Raw genomic sequence first — 20,358 nt, 5'->3', positions numbered from 1 at the left:
GTACCAAAAGGAGCAGTTTGGCTACACAGTTATAGGGCATGCAGTGAGTGCAATGCCTAACAAAAATTTTGAGGCACTCCAATGCCCCTTGGCAGAGACATGGAGGTCAGAGGGCATTAACTAAACCGTTTTTTCCATTTTTAGAAACTGGGTCTCCTGTGCACTGTTGGCCTAAACAGTGAATGGAAGGCTTTCCAAAAATTATGAGGAACTGGAATGCCCCTTGAAACAGACGTGGATTACAGAATTCTAAAAACCTTCTACCCAATATTGGGGAATGAGTCTCCCTTAGTGTTCGCCTATGCATTGAAAAGCAAAAGCTGACTAGAATTAGGAGGAAATGCAATGCCCATTGGAAAAATGGTGGAGGTCGCAGTGGAATAAAAAGACAATATCAATGAAGCTTGGAAAAGTGGTGGAGGTCGCAGTAGCTTAACAAGACGGTTTTAATGCCCCTTGGAAGAGACGTGAAGGTCGCAGTGGAAAAAAAAGACAATATCAATGCCCCTGGGAAAAGTGGTGGAGGTTGCAGTAGCTTTTCAAGACAGTTTTAATGCCCCTTGGAAGAATGGTGGAGGTCACAGTAGCTTAACAAGACAGTTTTAATGCCCCTGGGGAAAGTGGTGGAGGTCGCAGTAGCTTAACAAGACGGTTTTAATGCCCCTTGGAAGAGACGTGGAGGTTGCAGTATCATAACAAGACGGTTTTAATGCCCCTTGCAAGAATGGTGCACGTCACAGAGGAATAAAAAGGCAATATCAATGCCCCTGGGAAAAGTGGTGGAGGTCGCAGTAGCTTAACAAGTTGGTTTTAATGCCCCTTGAAAGAGACGTGGAGGTTGCAGTAGCATAATAAGACGGTTTTAATGCCCCTTGGAGGAGAAGTGGAGGTTGCAGTAGCTTAACAAGATGGTTTTAATGCCCCTTGGAAGAATGGTGGGGTTCGCAGTAGCTTAACAAGATGGTTTTAATGCCCCTTGGGAAAGTGGTGGAGGTCGCAGTAGCTTAACAAGACGGTTTTAATGCCCCTTGGAAGAGACGTGGAGGTTGCAGTAGCTTAACAAGACGGATTTAATGCCCCTTGGAAGAGATGTGGAAGATGCAGTAGCTTAACAAGACAGTTTTAATGCCCCTTGGAAGAGACGTGGAGGTTGCAGTAGCTTAACAAGATGTTTTTAATGCCCCTTGGAAGAGCCATGCAGTACAGCATCTTAAAAACATTATTCCCATTATTGGGGAGTGGGTCTCCCATAGTCATTGCCTATGCCTGCCAAGCAAAAGCTGCCAAAAATTAGGATGGAGGAACCTGCAATGCTGACAAACCAGAGCCATGCAGTACAGCATCTTAAAAACATTATTCCCATTATTGGGGAGTGGGTCTCCCATAGTCTTTGCCTATGCCTTCCAAGCAAAAGCTGCCAAAAAATAGAACGGAGGAACTTGCAATGCTGGCAACACGAACCAAGGTCACCCTGGTGGTATAGTGGTGGTGGAGGCTGAGGATAACGAGAAGAGCAAAATACAACTGAAATGAGGAAGCGTATACCCATGTGAGGGTGTGAAGCGGTGCATGGGAATACACCTCCCGAAATAACACAGTGGATTTGACTTTATGTTACTCTGCTGTCATTTGGTGGTGATGAGAAGTCTGGCCCAATGCGGCCCTTGTTCATTTTGATAAGGGTCAGCTTGTCAGCATTGTCAGTTGACAGGCGAGTGCACTTATCTGTTATAATTCCCCCAGCGGCACTAAAAAAACACGATCCGATAACACGCTAGTGGCAGGGCAGACCAGGACCTCCAAGACATAAAGAGCAAGTTCATTGCAAGCGTCCAGCTTGGATACCGAAAAATTAAAAGGCACAGAGGAATCACGGAGGAAGCTAGTACGGTCGGCAAGGTACTCCCTCACCATCTTTTGAAACTTTCCACTCCTTGTGAGAGTACCCCATTCCTTAGGGCCTGTAAGCTGGGCGGGTCTCAGAAAACTGTCACAGAACGTTGACAGTGTTCCCCTGCCTCTGCTGGATTGGAGTTGCATCTCTCTCACCTGTGTGCCTTGGTTGGTCAACGAACTGTGACCTCTGCCGCTAGCGTGTTCAGATGGGAATTTTTTTAACAGTTCGGCAGCAAGGGCCTTCTGGTACTGCCCCATTTTTGTAGACCTCTCCACCTCAGGAATAAGAGAGTGAAAGTTCTCCTTGTAGTGGGGGTCTAAAAGTGTCACCAACCAGTAATGACTGTCACCCAACATTTTGACAACGCGAGGGTCACGGTTAAGGCAGCGTAGCATAAAGTCAGCCATGCGTGCCAGACTGGTAACGGGCAAGACTTCCGTGTCCTCACCAAGAAGACGACTGACCATGCTCTCCTCCTCCTCCTCCCCCCTGTCCTCAGGCCACCCACGCTGAACCGACTGTATGACAGTTGTACAGGTACTACCGTCTACAGCGCGTGATACCAGCTCCTGTTTTTTCTCCTCCTCCTCTCCCTCATTGTCCCCCAATGCACGTTGGGATGAGATGGGGCTGGGCTGTGTGTAATCGCCCGCTACGGCTTCTTGATCCTTCTCATCATACTCTGGCTGCAATGCCTCCTCTTTAATTCTCTGCAGAGAGCGTTGCAAAAGACAGACAAGTGGGATGCTGATGCTAATGATGGCGTCATCACCACTCACCATCTTGGTGGACTCCTCAAAATTTGTCAGGATGGTACATATGTCAGACATCCAGGTCCACTCCTGATGTCTTATGTGTGGAGTCTGACCTGAATATCGACGGCCTTGTTGCAGCTGGTACTCCACAACTGCTCTCTTCTGCTCACAAATCCTTTGCAACATGTGGAGGGTAGAGTTCCAACGTGTGGGGACATCACAAACCAGTCAGTGTGCTGGAAGCTGCAAACGCTGCTGCAACACAGCAAGGGCGGCAGAAGCTGTAGCCGACTTGCGAAAATAAGCTGACAGGCGGCATACTTTGACGAGCAGATGTGGCAACTCGGGGTACGATTTAAGTAACCGCTGAACCACAAGGTTAAGCACATGAGCCAGTCATGGTGCGTGTGTGATCTCGCCACGCCTCAGAGATGTCACCAGGTTAGGGCCATTGTCACACACAACCATGCCTGGATGTAGGTTCAGCGGTCTCAGCCACAGATCTGCCTGCTCTTTCACAGCTGTCCACAACTCACAAGCAGTGTAAGGTTTATCACCTAAGCTTATGCGTTTCAGCATAGCCTGTTGCCGCTTGGCTGAGGCAGTACTGCAGTGTTTCCAGCTTATAACTGATGTGGTCCACTTGTCCGTTGTCAGGTGGACTCTCCCAGTTTTGGGACACGAGCTTGAGTAGTGCGAGGAATGCACACCGGGCAAAATAGTGTCGGCTGGGGTCCGAGTACCAAAGGACGGCCACCGCCATAAGGTTGCGGAAGGATTCCGTCTCCACCAACCTAAAAGGCAGCATTTCCAATGCAAGCAGTCATGAAATGTGCAAATTTAGGATTGTGGCCTGTGGGGCGTTGGCTGCGAATTTGCACTTTCATTCAAAGCTCTGGGATATGGACAACTGAACGCTGCGGTGGGACGTGGACGTGGACGTTGATGCTGTTTCTTGAGAAACTGCCATAACAAGTGAAGACTGAGAGGAGGGGGCATCTTTGCATGCAGTATGGACAGGGGATTGCCTTGCACACACAACAGGGGGTTCTATCACACGCACAACAGCGGAAGAAGCAGTGGTGACACCCGCTGACACTGGTCGTGGACCCTGGGGTTTGCCTCACAAAGTCGGGTTCTTTGCTGACATGTGTCTGATCATGCAGGTGGTGGTCAGGCTGGTAGTTTTGTCACCCCTGCTGATGCTGGCATTGCAGGTGGTACAAATGGCATTTTTGGGGTTATCAGCAGAGTCTTTAAAAAAATTCCAGCCTCTGGAAGGCCTATCGGTGTACTGGCAACATCCCTCGTGTTGGTGTTACGGGGAACTGTTGCCCGCCTTCTGTGTGCAGCCACCACACTGCTTCTTCCTGCCTGTTGGGGTACTCTGCCTCCCTCCCCCTGTGTGCTGCTGGCCTCGCTCTGCGTGTCCTCCTGCCACGTTGGGTCAGTTACTAGATCATCCACCACCTTCTCCTCTTCCACTTGTGCACCTCGATCCTCCTCCTCACTTTGTGGCAATTGTGTCTCGTCATCGTCCACCTCTTGTGACAAATTGCCAGCGTCGACTTCCTGAGGTCGTGGCTGTTCAAATATTTGGGCATCGCTACATGGGATCTCCTCTTCCACCACTTCAAGCAGAGCAGGCGAGGGGCACAAATATGGAAATGGACCAGTGTACATCTCTTCAGAGTGTCCAAGTATGGGATAATTTGCTGTCTGACGACACTCGGCATGGTGGGAGGAAGGAGCATCAGGGTGAGGAGGAGTATGCGGTCGAGACTCACGGCTACTAAAAGTTGACCGTGTGGAAGACAGACCGGAGGTGGTGGTGCCCAGGTAACTGGAAGTATTTTCTGCTATCCAATTAATATCCTGTTCACACTGTTCAGTTCGCAATACTGGTGTTATAGTGTGCTTCCCTAGTAATTCGGTCTAGAAGTGGGAGCGAGAAGATGTGGCTGTTGGTTGTGGCACATTTTCACCTTGGCCACGGCCCCATCCTCTACACGCACCAACACCAGAATGTCCAGTTCCACGTCCCTTGCCACGCGCCTTGCCCATTGTAAATGAAGTAAAAAAGCTTACACTCGCACTATCAATTGAAAAAGGGTAATAAAAAGTAGATTAGAACCGTGGAAGAGGAAAACCACAGTTCAATTTGTCTGGCCTACACCAGAATCTTTTAAACAGATATATTTGTGACTGAACAGACAGGAAGACACTATTACTGTTTTTTTTTTCGTAAAACAGGCCAAAAGCTGGATAATAGAGAGATTTGAACCGTGGAACTGCAAAACCAAAAACTTCTAGTTATCTGGCCTACACCAAAATATTTTAAATAGATATAATTGGGGCTGAACAGTCAGCGACACACTCAAACTGTTTTTTTTATGTAAAAAATTCCCAAAGGTGGATAATACAGAGATTTGACCCGTGGAACTGCAAAACCACATTTTTATTTTTCTGGCCTACACCAGACTCTTGTAAACAGATAAATTGGTGTCTGAACAGTCAGGGAGACACTATTACATTTTTTTTTTTACGGCAAAAAATGCCAAAAGCAGGATAATATAGAGATTTGACCAGTGGAACTGCAAAACCACACTTCTATTTTTCTGGCCTACACCAAACTCTTTTAAACAGATATATTGGTGTCTGACCAGTCAGGGAGACACTATTACAGTTTTTTTTACGGCAAAAAATAGCAAAAGCAGGATAATACAAAGATTTGACCCGTGGAACTGCAAAAGCACAGTTATAGTTATGTGGCGTACACCAGACTCTTTTAAACACATATATTGGTGTCTGACTAGTCAGGGAGACACTATTACAGTTTTTTTTATGGCAAAAAATGCCAAAAACAGGATAATACAGAGATTTGACTCGTGGAACTGCAAAACCACAGTTCTATTTTTCTGGCCTAAACCAGACTCTTTTAAACAGATATATTGGTCAGTCACAGAACGCTCAATTTTTTTTTTTTGGGGGGGGGGTGATACTAAAAGGTTAATAAGACGCGTATTTGGACAGTCTGACTGAGGAAAAAAAAATAATACAGGATTTAGATAAAAAAAAAAAAAAAATGTTCCTGGCCCCTGAGACCGGGGTGATAAGTCTAGCAATTTGACCAACAGGAGCACACAGGACTGTAATGCAGCGTTTGCTGGTATAACCACTGCGTCTCCTATACAGCCTGCCTGCCTGATATATGGGATGGATATTAGTCCTGAGAAGGACTGTTTGTTTGATTTGGCAGGCTTTAGAGACCCTACACTACCTACTTCGCACTGTATATCTCTCCCTAACTCAGCAGCACTGACCCTACACTGGCTGATTCGGAGCGACTGTGTCCAAGATGGCGGCGCCCGGTTTTAAATGCTCAAGGTGACGCTGTGTGGCCTGCCAATCACTGTAATGCCCACAAACAACATGTCTGTGGCATTACAGTGACTGGCTGGAAATCCCTGCATGTTCATTGGCTTTGTAAAGAGCGCCAAACATGCAGAGCGGAGACCCGAGCTCCCGCCTGAGTAACCCGGAAATGCTCAGTGCTCGCCGAACATCCCGAGTAGCGTGATGCTCGGGCGAGTAACAAGCAGTGTCGAGCATGCTCGCTCAACACTATGTATTAGTTTAATTCTCCTTCCCTTGTTGTGTAGTGGTTTAGTTTTCCAACCATAGCTGTTTTGTTCTCCAATCCCTGTTGTCTAGTAGTTTAGTTGTCCAAATTCTTGTGGGTATTGGTTTAGTTCTCCATCCCCAAGTGCCCTGTAAGCCTTGGGGATTCCAAGACTTGTGGAGCAGCCCATTCCCCACCTGCCCTCACAGCCACCAGAGTCACCCAGTGGCCAGACAGTGAAATGTAACACCCTTGGCCATTCTGGCTGGTCCAGGTGTCAGTAGTGAAGTATACCCTGTCAGACATAATTTGTTTCAAGGAACAGGTGATGTTGTCTGCAACAATCTGGTGTAGCGCAGGCACATATTTCTTAGACAAGGAATGGCAACTGGGCAACTGATACTGGGAAACTGTGATGGTCTTCAGCTTTCAGAACACGTCTGTATCTGCCAGGTGGAGAAGCAGCATTTAAAGTGGCCAACAGATTGGAGATGGTGAAGTTCAAGCCCTTTGCTTTGGCATGTGTAGGCGGAAACAATATTTTCCGTAACCACAACTGCGGAACTGAAGGCTGGCTGCTGTGCTGAGAAAGGGTGGAGTAGGGTGAACACGACAAACTGCTGGACTGTGAGAGAGGTGCAGGCAGAGATGTTATGGTGGATTAAGAAAGTTGGGATGTGCTCAGTGTCTGAGAACGGTCAAAAACAGCAGGCATGTCCACTTGCATAACAGCTGATGGGCTCTCACTCACCCCGACTGAAGTAGGTAAGCAAGTGGAAGCTCTTCAGGAGAGGGCCTGTGTGAGAACACACCACAATGATGGAGGAGGAAGAAGCAGCAATTGCGGTTGATGGAGCGGCAAGTGGGTGGCGAGGCCCATTAGTCTGTATATTAGGACAGTGAGATTCCCAGTCTAAAAAATGTTGATCATGCATGTGACAGTTCATGCATGTAGTTGTCAATTTATTTTAACTTTTGCCTCTATTTTGTCATTTTTAACAAAGTTGGCAGATAACATGAGTTGTGTCATCCTTTGCGGTCTCCAAAAAGACCCAGACAAGGCAAACCTTGCCGCCCTGCGAACTGCAGACCCGCGACTGTTGCTGGCCAAAGCCAGAGTTGTGGCTGCGGATGCAGTGCTTGTCGTGGTTGCATTGTAAGGTGCCTCAGCGAGGTAGTCGTGGGCGAGCTGTAGCTCCTGCTTGCTATGGCACCCTACAGACAATACGTGTCCTCCCTCTGATGTGTGGCTGTGTATGTGGTGCTCTCTACTTTCTTCAGACCATCTGATCGCGGCTGTCTCCAGGCATTTCTCTTCTGGGACCAGGGCAGCAATAAATTCAGAGGACACAAGGTTCTTAACCATAGCTTGGACTTTACTTGGGGAAGAGAATTATGCACAATATTTACATGCAGATATAATGGAAAAGGCCCGACAGGTTATCATCAGGGAGATGGCAACAGGCGCTGGCAACATCTTCAGCCCTGGTTCCTTCTTTAAGTGAAGCATCTCTTTGACACTAATCTCTAGCCCAAGAGAATCTTCTTCAATATCAACAGTGTATTCGGATCCTATATCTCACTGATGTCTTAGCCTGGAGTCCTATCTTCCTCTGCTGCCTGCAGACTGAAAGTGCCCCGGGTCCTCAATACCTCCATTGAGTTTCTCCGGTCGGCTAACAGGACCCTTGCATCGGGAGATCTTCACACTGGTGTTCCCACTGTCTGAGGGTAAGGAGCTCCCGTCTACCCTAACAGCCACCATATACTCAGGCTGCCCGTACGGTTCACTGTTCCAACTAACACTCTCTCATCACTTCCTGCTTCTGGAAACTAAGCAGAGATAATCCTAATTTGCCCACCCTATGTGGGCTGTCATCACACACCATTAACCCCATCACTGTCTGCAATACTGCTGGCAGACCCAACCTCGCATCTGCACCTGGGACAGTGGCATCTTGTGGCTGGTTACCAATACTACAGCCCACAAGGAATTATATCAGAAACAGGCTTTATAAACACTCGGTGTTTGATCATGGCACTAAGTTCCCCCTCTACTCTACTGACTGGACCACTGCAGCTAACCCGTTAGCTCGGCCTAATAACAGTTCAGAGAGGTCTAACTCCCGGAACATTCTCCTTTAACTACATCAGAGCCAAAGCAAGGCTACATCCTTCCCCACTGTTACAGCATCACTCAGTGTCTGTGCGAGAAGCTGCAATTGTTAGAACCATCCTGTTAGTTTTTGCTATCTTGTGTTTTGCGGTCACGTGACCAGCTGCCTATGAGTTCCAGCTCCGCCCTTCTGGCTTTGCTGGACTTCAATGTTTTTTGCCTGTCTCTCTGGCCAGGTGCTTCGGTGCCTATCTCTGTCTGGTTTTCTTGGTCCTCTGGGACCTCTAGTACTTTTTGTCAGTTTGTCTTTTTGCTCTGCAACAACTTCTGTTAGGAGGTGTCCCATTTTTGTCCCAGTCCTTAGTTCTTTTAGGGACCCTTCCCTTAATTCTATAGGTCTCCGTTCAGACTAGCCGAGGACGAAGGCGAGTCTGTTCACAAGGAACAGGCTGCCCGCTACATCGTAGGGATTCAGCTTAGTCTTACTGTAGGGACAGCTTTTCCCATTCTTTCCTTAGTTTATGTTGCAGATCATAACAGCAATGTAACCGCCTCGTCTTCCTCCTCCTCCTCCTCTGCTGAGCTACTCAGCTATGTGCCTCTGGATTCACACCAAGTAGGATCTACAACCACATCGTCATTCAGTCTCCCACTGCTCGCCCTGAGAGTCACCCTCCTCCTCTTCCTGCCCTGACAGCACAGTACAGTCCGTATGCACCTCAGGTGTCTGGGTATCATCATTATCACCTCTATGCTGATGACACACATATCTACCTCTCTGGACCTGATATCACCTCCTTACTAACCAGAATCCCACAATGTCTGTCTGCTATTTTTCTTCTCTGCTAGATTTTTAAAAGTTAACATGGATAAAACTGAATTCATCATCTTTCCACCATCTCATTCAACCTCCTCATCTGACCTATCCATCAAAGTCAATGCTTGCCCACTCTCCCTAGCCTTGCAAGCTTGACTCTGAACTCTCCTTTCCACCTGAGATCCAAGCTCTTTCCACTTCCTGCTGACTCCAACTTCAAAATATCTCCCGATCCGCACGTTTCTCAACAATGAATTTTCAAAAACACCAGTGCACACCCTCATCATCTCCCGCCTCAACTACTGCACCCTTACTTCTCTGTGTCCTCCCTTCTAACACTCTGGCACCCCCTGCAATCTATCTAAAACTCTGCTGCCCAACTAATCCACCTGTCCCCACAACTATTTCCTAGCCTCTCCTCTCTTTCAATCTTGTCACTGTCTCCCCATTGCTCAGGGACTCCAGTTCAAAACCCTAACCATGGCATACAAAGCCATCCAAAATCTGTCTCCTCCATACGTCTCTGACCTAGTCTCCCAGTACTTACCTGCACGCAACCTCCGATTCTCACAAGATCTCCTTCTCTACTCCCCTCTTATCTCCTCTTCCCACAATCACATACAATATTTGTCCCGTGCATCTTCCCTGCTCGGGAACTCTCTAGACTCTTGCCTACAATGGAAACATTCAAAAGGAACCTGAAGACCTACCTCTTCCAACAAGCGTACAACCTGCAGTAACCCACATTCCACCATACTGCTGCACAATCAGCTTTACCCTCACCTACTGTCTCCTCACCTATTCTTTTTAGATTGCGAGCCCTCGCGCACAGGGTCCTCTCTCCTCCTGTAGCAGTCGGTGACTCTTTTTTGCTCAAAATTATTGTATTTGTTCTTTTGCTATGTATACTCCTTTTCACATGTAAAACACCATGGAGTAAATGGTGCTATAATAAAAAATAATAATAATAATAATATTTAACAATGTGTACTGTGAGTCAATTGATGCCACTTTTCCTGGTGTCTGTCCCGAATTTGGGCCGTTTTGGCAGCTTTTGGGCCCCTTTGAAGGTGTTGTGTGTGCGTTTAGTTTTGCCTCCCTTTGAATGCAATGGGATCCAGATATGTTCGATGAACTGCTCGGCGAACTGTTCGATGAACAATGGGAAGTTCGCCGATCTGAAATGAATCGAACCTTTAAAGGTTCGCTCATCTCTACTTAAGTGTCTAAGTGGGTGATATTGTGAATAGTGTTGAGCCACCCCCGTAGTGTTCGAGTTCGGTTCGGTTCGTCGAACACCCGTGTGTTCGCCGAACTGTTCGTCGAACTGTTCGTCGAACACCTTCGAACACCATTAAAACCAATGGCAGGCAAACAAAAACACATAGAAACACATAGAAAACACCTTCAAAGGTGTCCAAAAGCTGACAAACTGCTCAGAAGACATAACTAACACATGGAAAAGTGACAAGTACATATAGTCATGCGAAAATAAAAGAGGTGGAGGAGTAAAAGGAGGGGGAGACACAGATATAGGCATGTCATGCCCTTCTAAAATCCAAAAAGTGAGAAGCCGACACGGCCAGTCCGCTCCTGCCCGTGCCACCTCCGTGTCGCCGGGTTTGTGCCAGAGCCGCGGTGAACCCTGACGGCCAGCCCCCCTCTCCCAATACTGGTGCCTGTCCGCTGGTGGGTCGAGCGAGCCCCCCTGTGGTGGAGGCAGCTCTAAGCTTTTTAATTTAAATTGTCTCTCTAATTTGAATGAATACACTTTAAATCCATTTACAAGGATCTATTGGAGGGCAAGTCTCATGCCAGCAGCCGCGGTAATTCCAGCTCCAGTAGCGTCCACTAAAGCTGCTGCAGTTAAAAAGCTTTTATAAGGATCGAGCTCGGCTGTCCTCCGCAAGGCATCCTACTGCCAGTCCCAGCCCCTATGCCTTGGGGTGCCTCCTGATGCTCTTCACTAAGTATCCCATGGTCCCGAAGCATTTCCTTTGAAAAAATTAAGTGTCTAAACTACAGGTGGTACAGCTTGCTTAACAGCCGGGATAATCCGCTCACTAGCAGACACTGCTACTAGGCACAAAGTATTTCCTGGGCTAGATGCAGTTAAAAATTTGTAATTAGATACTGTAACGGGTCTGGGAGGCGGAACCTCTGAGCTACTATACAAGGGGGCGGCCCTTGTAAGGGAGCGGGCGGCAGTCTCTGGATGAACGGACAGGGAGATACGGCAAGTGATCAGGGCAGTCTCTGGGTAAAGGGTAGGTACGACCTGTGATGGCAGAGCCTCCGGGTAGGCTAGCAGGCAGATGGTAGATGTGTGCTCCCAGGTGAGCAAGCGAGAGTCTCTGGAATAACAGGTGGTCACGGCACGTGACGGCGGAACCTCCGGGCTGGCAAGCAGGCAGGTAACGGAGAAGCGCTCCCAGGTGAGCGGACAAGAGTCTGAAGTAGCTGATGGTCACAGCACGTGACAACGGAGCCTCCGGGCAGGCAAGCAGGCAGGTAACGGAGAAGCGCTCCCAGGTGAGCGGACAAGAGTCTGAAGTAGCTGATGGTCACAGCACGTGACAACGGAGCCTCCGGGCTGGCAAGCAGGCAGGTAACGGAGAAGCGCTCCCAGGTGAGCGGACAAGAGTCTGAAGTAGCTGATGGTCACAGCACGTGACAACGGAGCCTCCGGGCTGGCAAGCAGGCAGGTAACGGAGAAGCGCTCCCAGGTGAGCGGGCAAGCTGGTCCATAGACAGACTGACCGGAGTTGTAAGGCAGACCGTCGGACCTCAGGAAAGTAGGCAGGTAGCTGATGTGCGCTCCCAGGTGAGCGGGCAGGCTGGTCCTTTAGACAGACTGACAGGAGTAGTAAGGCAGACCGTCGGACCTCAGACTGGCAGACAGGTAACAAGTATTCAGGCAGGAAACAGGCAGGTAACTGGCAGGAAACTGGCAGGTAACTGGCAGGAAACTGGCAGGAAACTGGCAACGGGACCTGAGGGCTGAAGCACAGGTGAGACACAGGTGCAAACAACATTGCTCGGGCACCTCCATTTTGGAGGAGGTGCCTTATATATGATGAAGTCCTCCGGCCATTGGCCGGGGACTCCTTAGGACGGCGCGCGCGGCCCCTTTAAGAGGAGGGGAGCGCGCGCGCGCGCGCGCCCTAAGCACAGGGGCCGGGAAGGAGCGCGCGCTGAGAGCAGAGCGGGAGGAGGACGCCGGGCACGGAGCAGAGCGGTGAGGGGAGCAGCGTCCCTGCCTAGCAGAGGGCAGGGACGCCAGCGCTACAGTACCCCCCCCTTTAGGCCCCCCCTTTTTTAGGCCAGACAGAAATTTAGCTAGGATGAGAGGGGCATGGATGTTCTCCCGGGGCTCCCACGTTCTCTCCTCAGGACCAAACCCCTTCCAATCTACCAGAAAAAAGGTCTTTCCTCTTACCCTTTTGGTGGCAAGAATGTTCTCTACCTCAAACTCGTCCTCAGCAGAAACCGGAGCAGGAGGCGTACCTGTAGACTTGGAAAAAGAGTTAAGTACCACAGGTTTGAGGAGAGATACATGGAAGGAGTTAGGGATCCGTAAGTTGACCGGGAGTTTCAATTTATAGGCCACCGGGTTGATCTGACTGATGACCTCCAGTGGGCCGATGAACCGAGGCCCTAACTTATAGGAAGGGATCTTGAGCCGGACATATTTGGACGAGAGCCAGACTTTATCCCCAGGACGGAATTGAGGAGGGTCCAGACGTTTTTTGTCAGCGTGTCTTTTCATACGCTCGGAAGACTGAAGGAGTGCGGATCGGGTACTCTCCCAAATGGAGGAAAATTTGCTAACGAGAGATTCCGCAGCCGGGTTGTCCACCGAGGTGGAGACAGGAAAAGGAATCCGAGGATGCTGACCAAAGACTACAAAAAACGGGGATTTGGAGGAGGATTCGCTCTCGTGATTATTGTAAGAGAACTCGGCCCATGGTAGGAGATCCACCCAGTCAGAATGGTGGGCATTAACGAAGTGCCGGAGGTAACTGGTCAGGTTCTGATTGATCCGCTCCACTTGACCATTGGACTGTGGGTGGTAAGCGGAAGAGAAGTCCAGGGAGACGTCTAGTAGTTTACAAGTGGCTCTCCAGAAGCGTGAGGTGAACTGTACCCCACGATCCGACACGATGTGGAGGGGCAGGCCATGAAAACGGAAGATGTGACGAATAAAGTCTCTAGCTAGCTCGGGTGCAGACGGGAGGCCTGGCAGGGGAACGAAATGAGCCATCTTGGAGAAGCGGTCAGCGACCACCCAAATGACCGTACAACCGGCAGAGAGTGGGAGGTCAGTTATGAAGTCCATTGCAATATGCTGCCAGGGGGCAGCAGGTACTGGGAGCGGAAGGAGGCGACCGGCTGGCAGATGTCTCGGAACCTTGTTGCGGGCGCAGGACACACAGGCAGAAACAAAGTCTATTACATCCTTGTGCAGGGTAGGCCACCAGTAGTGCCGGGAAATAAGCTGGAGGGTCTTCTTCTGACCAGCGTGGCCAGCCAGTTTAGACGAGTGACCCCAGTGAAGGATCTTCTCCCGATCAGGTACTGATACGAACGTCTTTCCGGGAGGAAGACGATTTAGACTCACGGGAGCCACCTGCATTACTCTGGCGGGATCGATGATGTGTTTCGGATCTTCCTCGAGATCAGATACCAGAAAGGATCGAGACAAGGCATCCGCCTTGACGTTTTTGTCAGCCGGGCGAAAATGAAGGACAAAATCAAAACGAGCAAAAAACAAGGACCACCGGGCTTGGCGCGGGTTAAGTCTCTGGGCATGCTGGAGATAAGCCAAGTTCTTGTGGTCAGTGTAAATTATTACCGGGTGAAGAGCCCCCTCAAGCAGGTAACGCCACTCCTCCAATGCCAGTTTGATGGCCAATAACTCTCGATCTCCTATGGAATAATTGCGCTCTGAGGAGGAGAAGAGTTTAGAGAAGAAGCCGCAAGTTACCATCCTCCCGGAAGAAGATTTTTGAGTAAGCACCGCTCCAGCTCCAGAGGAGGAGGCGTCCACTTCCAGGAAGAACTGCTTGTTGCCGTCCGGGCGATGCAGCACCGGGGCGGAAGAGAAGGCCTGTTTTAAGGAAAGAAAGGCTTCTTCTGCTTCGGGCGGCCACTCTTTGGGATTAGTACCCTTACGGGTGAGCGCGAAAATTGGGGCAGTCCGGGAAGAGAAGTGTGGTATGAAGAGGCGGTAGTAGTTGGCGAAGCCCAGGAACCGCTGAATGGCCTTCAGCCCCTCCGGTCGAGGCCATTTCTCGATGGCAGACAGTTTCTCTGGATCCATTCGTAGGCCGGTCTGAGAAATAATGTAGCCCAAAAACGGAAGCGAGGTCTGCTCAAAGAGGCACTTCTCGTATTTAGCGAAGAGGTGATTCTGCCTGAGCCTGAGCAGGACCTGACGAACGTCCCTCCGGTGAGTCTGGAGATCCGGAGAGAAGACCAAGATGTCGTCCAGGTACACCACTACGCAGGAGTAGAGAAGGTCCCGGAAGATGTCATTGACCAACTCTTGAAAGACGGCAGGAGCGTTACAGAGACCAAAGGGCATTACCAGGTATTCATAGTGGCCGTCCCGGGTGTTGAATGCCGTCTTCCATTCATCCCCTTGACGGATACGAACCAGGTTGTACGCCCCACGGAGGTCTAGTTTGGTGAAGATTCTAGCCCCCCTCAGACGATCAAATAATTCTGGAATGAGCGGAAGGGGGTACTTATTCTTCACCGTGATCTGGTTTAGGCCTCTATAGTCTATACAGGGACGGAGAGAGCCGTCCTTCTTTTTAACGAAAAAGAAGCCTGCTCCCGCCGGGGAGGTAGATTTCCGGATGAATCCCCTGGCCAGATTCTCCTCAATATATTCGAACATCGACCGGGTCTCAGCAGCGGATAAAGGATAAATACGCCCACGGGGAGGAGTAGTACCGGGTAACGGGTCGATGGGACAGTCGTATGGTCTATGAGGGGGTAATGTCTCTGCCTCCTTTTTATTAAAGACATCAGCATAAGACCAATAAGGAATTGGAAGTCCAGGTAGATTAGCTGGGGTAGGAGAGGGACGGACGGGATGGACGGGAACCAGGCAGGTCTTATGACAGTCTTGTCCCCAGCGAAGGACTTCTCCGGTTTGCCAGTCAAGCACGGGTGCATGTCTCTGGAGCCAAGGCAGACCTAGCAAGAGGGCGTGAGAGAGTCCAGGCAGAACATGAAAGGAGATACTCTCAGAATGCAGCATTCCCACCTGCAGAGTAATGGATTCGGTGATGAGTTGGATGGGGCGTGGTAAGAGCCCCCCATCCACGGCAGCCACAGACAAGGGTACAGCCAGAGGTTTGGTGGGGATGCGGTATTTCTCTACCAGGGACTGTGAAATAAGATTCCCGGCTGCTCCAGAGTCCAGTTGGGCTAGTTCGAAATAACGGTTCTCCCCGTAGACGATTGAAACTGACAACAGCAGGGATGGAGAGGATTTATTCTTGTCTAGGTGGACCTCTCTGAGCGAACCTAGACACAGGCGTTTCCCGACCTTTCCGGGCAGGCACGGATCTTGTGCTCCTTACCGCCACAGTAGAAGCAGGTCCCCTCGGCACGGCGTAAGTCCTGACGGGTCTTGACCATCTTGGTCTGGTCGACCTGCATAGGCTCAGGAGGGTGTACCTGGTTAGAGACAGAAGGAGTGACGGGTTTCTGAAAAGTAGGAGCTAGACGTGGTAACCTCCTCTCACGGGTGACCTCTCTGGCACGCTCCTGGAACCGTAGGTCAATCCGGGTGGCAAGAGTTATTAAGTCATCGAGAGTGGTAGGAGTGTCCCGACCGGCAAGTTCATCTTTAATACGGCTGGACAGACCCTCCCAGAAGACGGAAACCAGAGCGTCGTTATCCCAGGTCAGCTCCGAGGCAAGGGTACGGAACCGTATGGCATATTGGCCCACGGTGAGACTCCCCTGACGGAGGCGTAGCAACGATGATGCAGATGAGGTCTTCCGTCCGGGTTCGTCGAAGACTTTCCGGAAAGCCGTGAGAAAAGCAGGCAAGTTGGACACCAGGGGGTCTCCTCTCTCCCATAGAGGATTTAGCCAGGCCAGGGCTTCCCCGGTGAGATGGGACATGATGAAGGCAATTTTGGCCCGGTCGGAGTTAAACTGGTAGGACAAAAGTTCAAAATGCAGGGTGCACTGATTTAAGAAGCCCCGAGCCTGGACGGAGTCGCCTCCGAAGCGAGGAGGTGCAGAAAGCCGGGGTCCGGGGTAGGATACCATGGTATTAGTGGGCAGCGGAGCTGCCGGATTGCAAGATATGGCACTGGCGGAGGTTGTTGGTGGATCAGACAGAGTGTTCAGGCGAGTATTAACATTCCGCAGGTGACCCAGGATGGACTCCTGTTGGGACCTCTGACGGGACAGTTCAAGACAGAGGTCCGAGAGCGAGGGAGCTTGGGTGCCACCGGGTTCCATGGCCCGAGCAAACTGTAACGGGTCTGGGAGGCGGAACCTCTGAGCTACTATACAAGGGGGCGGCCCTTGTAAGGGAGCGGGCGGCAGTCTCTGGATGAACGGACAGGGAGATACGGCAAGTGATCAGGGCAGTCTCTGGGTAAAGGGTAGGTACGACCTGTGATGGCAGAGCCTCCGGGTAGGCTAGCAGGCAGATGGTAGATGTGTGCTCCCAGGTGAGCAAGCGAGAGTCTCTGGAATAACAGGTGGTCACGGCACGTGACGGCGGAACCTCCGGGCTGGCAAGCAGGCAGGTAACGGAGAAGCGCTCCCAGGTGAGCGGACAAGAGTCTGAAGTAGCTGATGGTCACAGCACGTGACAACGGAGCCTCCGGGCAGGCAAGCAGGCAGGTAACGGAGAAGCGCTCCCAGGTGAGCGGACAAGAGTCTGAAGTAGCTGATGGTCACAGCACGTGACAACGGAGCCTCCGGGCTGGCAAGCAGGCAGGTAACGGAGAAGCGCTCCCAGGTGAGCGGACAAGAGTCTGAAGTAGCTGATGGTCACAGCACGTGACAACGGAGCCTCCGGGCTGGCAAGCAGGCAGGTAACGGAGAAGCGCTCCCAGGTGAGCGGGCAAGCTGGTCCATAGACAGACTGACCGGAGTTGTAAGGCAGACCGTCGGACCTCAGGAAAGTAGGCAGGTAGCTGATGTGCGCTCCCAGGTGAGCGGGCAGGCTGGTCCTTTAGACAGACTGACAGGAGTAGTAAGGCAGACCGTCGGACCTCAGACTGGCAGACAGGTAACAAGTATTCAGGCAGGAAACAGGCAGGTAACTGGCAGGAAACTGGCAGGTAACTGGCAGGAAACTGGCAGGAAACTGGCAGGAAACTGGCAACGGGACCTGAGGGCTGAAGCACAGGTGAGACACAGGTGCAAACAACATTGCTCGGGCACCTCCATTTTGGAGGAGGTGCCTTATATATGATGAAGTCCTCCGGCCATTGGCCGGGGACTCCTTAGGACGGCGCGCGCGGCCCCTTTAAGAGGAGGGGAGCGCGCGCGCGCGCGCCCTAAGCACAGGGGCCGGGAAGGAGCGCGCGCTGAGAGCAGAGCGGGAGGAGGACGCCGGGAAGGAGCGCGCGCTGACAGCAGAGCGGGGAGAGGACGCCGGGCACGGAGCAGAGCGGTGAGGGGAGCAGCGTCCCTGCCTAGCAGAGGGCAGGGACGCCAGCGCTACAGATACTCTCGTTGGATGCTGAGAAAGCATTCCATAGAGTCTCCTGGCACGCCATATATGATTCTCTTAAAAAGCTTGGGGTAGGGGTCTAGGGGACCCTTTTATAGCCAAAATCACGGCCCTGTATCGCAATACGTCACCTAGGCTGAAGATAAATGGAACTGTAGCACCCTGAGGGCTCGGTTGCTACAGACGTATTGCACCTCACCCAGAGGTGTGATATCTCACTCTCAGGTAAGGATGGAGTGTGGATCAGGACCCGACACCTGCATGCATTACACCACATTGCCGTGGGGCAGGGCGACCAATATGCCCCTGAGATGGGCACGACAGTCCCTGTCCCTGGCTGGAGTGGGGGGAGGGAACACTGAGGAAGGGGAACCCTGTAGTGCAGGAGCAGGGAGGAAGCAGTTCCTGGGTGCATTGAGAAGGGAGTATAAAAGGTGGGCACCATCTTAGTTCAGTGCAGAGAAGTCTGAGCAGAAGTGGCAGGGAGCAGGGGCTCTGCATGAGCTCTGCTCCGGAGGCGGGCCTAGTAACAGAGGCCCAGGCCTGGAAGAGGGAGAAGGAAGGAAGAGGAGCGGAGAAGGCTCCAGGAACGAGGAATGAAGGGATCCCAGGGGTGCGGACGGGCGAGTCGCCACCGCACGCCCGAATCCACCTGCGTGGAGGGGTCAGGCCAAAGGGGGAGACCGGTCCCCGAACTAGTGGAGGCAGGAAACGACCCTCAGCTAGAAACCGGAGGCTCTGACATTTTATGTGGCGCAGCCCCTCGCTACACCCGCTAGGAAGGCACCACATAGGGTCAGGGAAACTGGCGTCAAGTTTACCAAGAGGAGGCCCGAGGCAGCCGGACAGAAGTGTTGGTAAGAAAGGCCAGACAAAGGACACACAAAGGGGGTCCTGTGAAGTGCTCCAAAGTTATCTGGGAGTTGTCTGAGCCCCTCACCTGGTGAGCACAGTACGACGTGGGCAGCCGTTACCTGCAGACGTGGTCTGGATAATAAGAACTGTGAGTAAAGGCCCTGAACTGCATCACTGACTCCGTGTCGTTACTGCTGCTGCCCTGCACCATCACCCCCATCCTCCGCATACACTGCCCTGAGGCTATACTCCTCCCGTGGGGAGTTATGCTACACTCTGCTGCACCCACAACACCAGCCTCAGTGGTCTGCCCTGTAGCGGCGGTTCACTCTGACCGCAATCCACGGGTGGCGTAGTCGGACATTTAAACATGAAAACCACATAAATAGTTCCGCCACTGGTTTGACCGCCCTGAGCCACGGAACTGGGTCGCCGCCACGAAGACTACAACCACCAGCATCCACCAAAAAGGGTCCGGCTCCGGGTGTCCCAAGGCCCAGGGGGTGCGTCAGAACATTTTCATCACCTTTCACAATCACCAATGGGACAAGGCAGTGATGTCCTCTGTCCCCTCTCTTATACATCCTAGTGACGGAGCACCTGCTCTCATCAATTCGCCATAACCCCAATATTAGGTGGATTGAGGTGGGAGGCACCGAGTACAAGTGCTCTCTATTTGCTGATGATGTCCTAGTATATATCACTCAATCACATATATCCATCCATGCTGTTATGGCTGAAATAGATCACTTTGTTACATGGTAAAATTTTAAAATCAATGCAGCGAAGTCTGAGGCCCTCGATGTCTCCCTCCCCAAATCCATATAGGATTCAATCCAGTCCAACTTTCCCTTTGCCTGGCCCTCACAGGGTATCAAATACTTAGGAATTCCTATTCATAGAGACCTCTCCCATCTATGTTATCTTAATTTTGGGCCCTTTATTGAACAACTCCATACAGACCACGGTTGGCAAGTTAGAACTGTAAGATTCACTACGTGAACCACTGGTGTTTTGTGGAAAAGCACATGTACACTGCGTTCCAAATTATTATACAAAAAGTGTTTAGGAGTGATAAGGGAAGAATTTGTTTGTTTGTCAGTTAAACTCATTGATGGTGATGTGTGTCAGGGCTCTTTATATCACTGTAAGCAATTGCAGACACCTGTGCTAATTAGTTTGGCAGGTGTGTCCAATGAAAGGCAAGACTACTTAAGAAGGCTCTCTCACATTATTAAGCAGCCTACATTTTCTGCCAAAATGGGAAAGAAAAAGGATGTGTCGGCTGCTGAGAAGCAACAAATTGTGGAGTGTTTAGGTCAAGGCATGACTACAATCAACATTGTGCGATGATCAGGATGAAGTGTCTTGGCAATCAAGAAGTATGTAGCTGATTCACAGTACACACGTGTGCGTGCTGATAAGGGCAAATTGAGGACTCTTTCCTACAGGCAATTACGTCAGGTTGAAAGAGCAGCGGCAAAAAAGCCTTGTCATAGCAGCAGACAAGTTTTTGAAGCTGCTTGTGCCTCCAACGTCCCCCGAAGAACAAGATGCAGGGTCCTTCAGAGGTTTGC

The sequence above is a fragment of the Phyllobates terribilis genome, unplaced genomic scaffold, assembly GCF_046119375.1.
Source record: "Phyllobates terribilis strain yellow unplaced genomic scaffold, ASM4611937v1 Scaffold_11__3_contigs__length_659146591, whole genome shotgun sequence".
Lineage (NCBI taxonomy): Eukaryota > Metazoa > Chordata > Amphibia > Anura > Dendrobatidae > Phyllobates > Phyllobates terribilis.
This window is presented reverse-complemented; position numbering follows the sequence as displayed.